Source organism: Arvicanthis niloticus (genome assembly GCF_011762505.2).
Source record: "Arvicanthis niloticus isolate mArvNil1 chromosome Y unlocalized genomic scaffold, mArvNil1.pat.X SUPER_Y_unloc_2, whole genome shotgun sequence".
Classification (NCBI taxonomy): Eukaryota; Metazoa; Chordata; class Mammalia; order Rodentia; family Muridae; genus Arvicanthis; species Arvicanthis niloticus.
The window spans coordinates 2,036,411-2,042,309 of record NW_023044979.1 but is presented as its reverse complement, the minus strand read 5'-3'; the positions used below and the strand labels follow the sequence as shown (position 1 = coordinate 2,042,309).

At 41.9% G+C, this 5,899-nt stretch overlaps 1 pseudogene; it reads left to right on the top strand.

Annotated features, from left to right (window-relative positions):
• Positions 1 to 473: 473 nt before the first annotated feature.
• On the top strand, positions 474 to 1,073 carry LOC117695980 (bcl-2-like protein 2 pseudogene; annotated as a pseudogene).
• Positions 1,074 to 5,899: the final 4,826 nt, after the last annotated feature.

Genomic DNA, 5,899 nt, shown 5'->3' with positions numbered 1-5,899 from the left:
CAGTACTCCTTCCGTTTGCCTCATTCCAGGTTCAGAACACCCCCGGGACTGGTTAAATCCAGTGTGGGAGCTGCCACTGCTCACTGAGACAGGGGGGCACTCAATCCTTTTCTTTTTTTCTTTTTCTTTTTTTTTTCTTTTTTCTTCCTTCCTTTTTTGTTTTTTCTTTTTTTCTATTTTCTTTTTTCTCTTTCTTTTTTCTTTTTTTCTTTTTATTCTTTTTTCCTTTTCCTCTTTCTTTTTTCTTTTTTTTTGTTTTTTTTCCTTGTTTTTCTTTCTTTTTTTTTCTATTTTCTTTTTTTTCTTCAGGGCACTCAATCCTAATATTGTTCTTTCCAAATCCCTGTTTTCCCGCATGAAAGCTTTCTAGGTGGCTCAACATATGAGACCGGAGGCCTGAGCACCAGTTCCAAGCAGGAAACTCAGTCTGACATCACTGAGCTGGAAACTTGGAACCCAGCTGAACGCACCTGATGACGACCCCAGCCTCAACCCCAGATACACGGGCTCTAGTGGCCGACTTTGTAGGCTACAAGCTAAGGCAGAAGGGTTATGTCCGAGGAGCTGGCCCAGGAGAAGGCCCAACAACCAATCCGCTACACCAAGCCATGCGGGCGGCTGGAGATGAATTTGAGACCCGCTTCCAGCACACCCTCTCTGACCTGGTTGCTCAACTACAGGTGACCCCAGGCTCAGCCCAACAATGCTTCATCCAGGTTTCTGAGGAACTATTCCAAGGAGGCCCCAATTGGGGCCGTCTTGTGGCATTCTTTGTCTTTGGGGCGGCCCTGTGTGCTGAGAGTATAGACAAAAACTTAGAGCCATTGGTGAGGCAGATACAGGATTGGATGGTGGCCTATCTAGAAATACACCTGGCTGACTGGATCCACAACAATGGCGGCTGGATGGAGTTCACAGCCCTGTACGGGAACAGGGCCCTGAAAAAGACATGGTGTCTACAGGAAGGGAACTGGATGTCAGTAAAGACAATACTGACGGGGGCCGTGACACTGGGGGCCCTGATATCTGTAGGGGTCTTTCTTAAATTGGTTTTTCTTCATCCACGCTGGTGAACTTTTGTTAGAGAAAGGGTAAGTGCTGTTCAGATTTTAGTGTTATGCCATCGATACTGAGCTTAAGGTCAGGAAAGCGAAAGTTATGATGATACTGAAGATTAAAATTTCTAAAAATTTACGTTAGAAGTGGGGTGGGAGCAGGCCTATGAATAGTTAAGTTTTTATGATTAAAAACCTAATGGAATATTAACAATGTGGTAAAGCTTTTGCATGTCATAATTCTTTACACATACACAAAGAAATCACAGTGGAGAGAATCCTCATTAATGTAATCACTGGGGAAAAACTGACAATTCACTTTTATCTACGACTACATTATAGAACACATTCAAGAGAGTGACTCGGTGTCATCAAGGTGCTAAGCCATTGCACTGCACAGTCATTACCCATTACATAAAAGAACACATACTAGAGAGAAACTGAATGTCATGAATGAGGTAAAGCCTTTCCAGGACACAGTCATCTCTGAATACACAAAACAAAATGTGCAGAGTGAAATTTATGAATGTTGTCAATGTGATAAAGACTTTACATGTCCCTGTACTCTCCAAACACTTAAAGGAACACACGCTTTAGAGAAACCTTACAGATGTAATGAATGTGGTAAAGCCTGTGCCTATCTCTGTAGTCTCCAAAGACATAAAAGAACACAAACTGAGCAGAAACCTTTTGATTGTTCTAAAGTTGGGAAATCGTTTACATGCCACAGTGGTTTCTGAATACAGAAATGAACACATATGAGAGAGAAACCAACTGAAAGTAATTAACATGTTAAAGAATCTGCATGTCCTAATCATATTTAAATGCATGAAAGAATTCATAGTTGAAGTAAACTGTGGTGATTTAAATATTCTTGACCCTAAAAAGTGGCAATATTAAGAGATGTGCCTTGTGGGAGTAGATGTTACCTTTTTGAAGGAAGTGAACTACTATGGTTGTGGTCTCTGGAGCTCAGGCCAGTACAAAACAGACCCTCCTACCACTTGGCTGGAAGACAGTCTCTTCTTGGATGCCTTCTCATGAAGATGCAGAACTCTCAGCTCCTTCTCCAGCATCATGGCTGCCTGCATGCTGACATTCTGCCTGCTATGATGGCAATGGACTAAACATTTGAAAGTGTAATACAGACTGAATTAACTATTTGCCTTTAAAACAGTTGCCTTGGTCACAGTGTCTCTTCTTAGCAATGGAAATTCTAAGACAGAAGTTGGTACCTCAGACTTAGGTATTCTTATTGGTAGGCCTGACTATGCTTTTGTTGAAAGCAATGTGGATTTTTAGACTTTGGATTTGTACATGCATTAAGTGAACTTCATGGGCTGTCCTAGTAGAACACATATGACCTAAGTGTGGTTTGAACTTTGCATAGAATTTTTATAATGTTTTGCTGAAGAATGCTGTTGTGTTTTGCTCTCATCTGAAGGTAAACAGGTTTATTTTGTTAACTGAATTGACAAAGGAAGTCTCAGGAAAGCCAAGCATAGCTTTTGGCCTGTGTTTACTCTTATGGTGATTGTTTTGATCATGCTTAGTAATCTTAGAAAGGAAAAATATGAAATGTTAGCTTCAAAGAGAAAATCTCACCAGGAAGTTGAATGAAGCTAAATCCTATGATCAAAGACACACAATGGCATTAAAGAAATGGTGATATTATAGCAGGATTCCATTCACCTAAACATATGGAGGTGAAGTTATATGGATGAGAACTGTATAATATTAGGCATTATTATTAACTGGTTATTCTTTTTATGTGGACATAAGAGGATAAAAGTACGTGTCAAATTGAGAATTGATGGATTGTGATTACGATACTGGGATTTCAATTTAAAATCTAAAAGGATATAGGATATACTTAGGTCCAGGCATGGTGGTACACACCTTAAATCCTAGGAGATGAACGTCAAGCAGATGTCTGATTCAAGTCATACTGGTACAGATCAAGTTTAGGTAATGAAAAGTTTAGATATGGGCAGAGTGTTACACACATATTACTCAACATTCAGAAGACAGAGCCATGCAGATCTGAGTTCAAGGCTCATCTACAGAGCAAGTTCAGGACAGCCGAGCTTAGGCAGTGAAGTTGTTGAAAACTAGAAAGCTGGTGATGATGTAATAGAAGGGGCGATGTTTGGGCCCCAGCAGGCAGAGGAACTCAGGAACTTTGTCCATGTGGCTCTGCTTTTAGAGGAAAGAATAGAAGGGACGACTGAGACCATTGATGCTGGTTGGCTGTAGTTAGAAAATTAGTGGGGTTGAAGAAGAAACCAGCACCACTGAAGTGACATATTTTGTTAAGTGTTTTCTGAAAGAACAAAGAAGTTGTATTCCAGAGGTAGCCAAGGTTGTCCCTTGTGGTGAAGCTTGACTCAGTCCTGTGCAAGACTCACCCAGGTGGCACAGGTTTTAAGGCATGAATGTTTCATGCAGTGCAGCTGAGGCTTGGCACCATGAAGTGAGCATGAGAGGAACACAGTCAAGACTGTTTGTCACAGAAGAACCCAGAACATTGAAGATGTAAGTCCCTTGGGATGAGCAGAAAGAACAGCAGCAGCAGTTGAGTAGAGTCAAGCAGAACCTAGTGTACTACAGAGGGAAGAGCTGGAGAGAGACCCAGCTTCTTTTGAGGAACACAGAAGATCATCTGTGGATCCCAGATACTGGAACAAGAAGCTGTAATTTTGAAGTTACTTTGGAGACCCCAAGAGTTTTAGATTCCAGAGCTGTGGGATACCTTCTCAGAAAAACTACTTTCAGGAAATAAAATCAGCCAAAGAGAAAGTATTGTGTTGCAGTGAGCACAGCAGGAAGGAGTTGGAGATCTGAAGAACACTGACATCAGACCTGGAGATGCAGAGTTTGGAGATTGCCTTGCTGGCTTTTGGTCTTCTTTTGGCCCAGTATTTCCTCACAATGGTAATTAAGAATGGTGACCTATATTCTGTGAATTTGGATGGATATTATGTGCTATATTTATGAATGTATAGGAGATTACAGTTACATGATTGGAATGATCTCAGAAGAGACTTTGAACTTTGGACTTTTAACATTTATGAGACTTCTATAGATGATGAGGACCTTTTAATTTGAACCTCACATATTTTGTATTATGCTATTCTTAAATATGGTCCCCATACACTCATGTGTTTGCACAATCATATGGAGGCCAGGCAGTGGAATGTGGTAGTATAAATATGCTTGGCTCAGGGAGTGGGAGGAAGTTATTATGAGATGTGGCCTTGGAGGAAGTGCATCACTGAAGGCTTTGAAGTTCCACCCAGTGCAGAATGGGCCCCCCTACTAGCTCCCAGGCAGACAATCTTTTACTGGCTGCCTTTGGACAAGAGGCAAAACTCTCAGCTTCTTCGCCAGCATCATGTTTTCTTTCATGCCTGCCTTGCTTCCTGCTATGATGAAAAAGGACTAAATCTCTGAAGTTGTAAGCCAGTCCCAATTATCCTGTTGCTTTTATAGAAGTTGCCTTTTTCATGATTTCTCTTCATAGCAATGGAAACATTAAGACAGAAACCCTGTGAGTGTATTTAATACGGTCAAGCCTTTGCACAATTCTCTAGTCTTCATTATATGAAAGAATATGTGCTCGAGTCTCAGCACGCCCCCTCTGTGACACAGGACACACCTCCTGAATCTTAAACACACCCCCAGAGTCCTGAACATGCTCCCTGTGACTCAGGACATTCTCCTTGAGTCTTAAACACACCCCTGTGACTCTGGACAGAGTTCTAAACAGGCTCCCTATGTCATAGAACACGCCCCCCCCCGAGTCTTAGCCAACTCTCTGTGACTCTGGACATGCCCCCTGGTTCTTAAGCTTGCCCCTTTGTGACTCAGGACATGCCCCCTGTGACTCTTGACACACCTCCTGAGTCTTAAGCACACCCTCTGTGTATCAGGACACCTTCTGAGTTTTAAGCATACCCACTGTGACTCAGGACTTGCCCCCTCAATGTTACACATACCCTCTGTGACTCAGGACATGCCCCTGAGTCTTAAGCTTGCCTCCTGTGACTCTGGACTCGCCTCCTGAGTGCTAAACATGCACCCTGTGACTCAGGACATGCCCACTGAGTTTTACACACATCCCCCTGTGTCTCAGGACACACCCTTGAGTCTTAAACACACCTTCTGTGACTCAGAACACATCCCCAGAGTCCTAATGGACATGTTTAGCATAATGAAGCCTTTGTACACCTCTGTAGTGTTCATCATTATGAAACTATTCATACTGTACAGTGTTTACATACTGTGTAAAGCCTTTACATCACGGGGTCCACTGAGATCCAACACAACTCAACCACAGGATAAGGAAAATGATAAGAATTTATTGTAATCAAGTCACTACTGATAAATCAGAGCCACAAAATTATACTCAGAAGCTTAGCTGCAATACACCAGCCTCAGCCCTACCCTGAACCAGAAAGTTATATAGCTTCCAAAAGTCAAAACCACAAAGTCCTGTGCCAAGTTACAGCTACATTTTTCTCTCAATCACGTTTGTGTTTTTGTTGTTATTACTTTATGTCCAATGATACAGAATGTACGTTGTATGGTCAACATTATCACAGCCATTTGTTCTTTTATGGTTAGGAACATGCATTCTATTTTGAGAAATAAAACATGAATAACAGAGATTATTGTTAGGAATGAAGACCCCAAACTTGGGAGACCCTTACTCCAGTCTCGGAAAGTAACGGCCACCCACAAACTCACAAGACACCATACCTGGATGCAATCAGCAGAGGTTTATTAGGGAGGAGAGTTGGCAACGAACAGTCAAACAGCTCACTCTCACAGGAGTAGAGTTT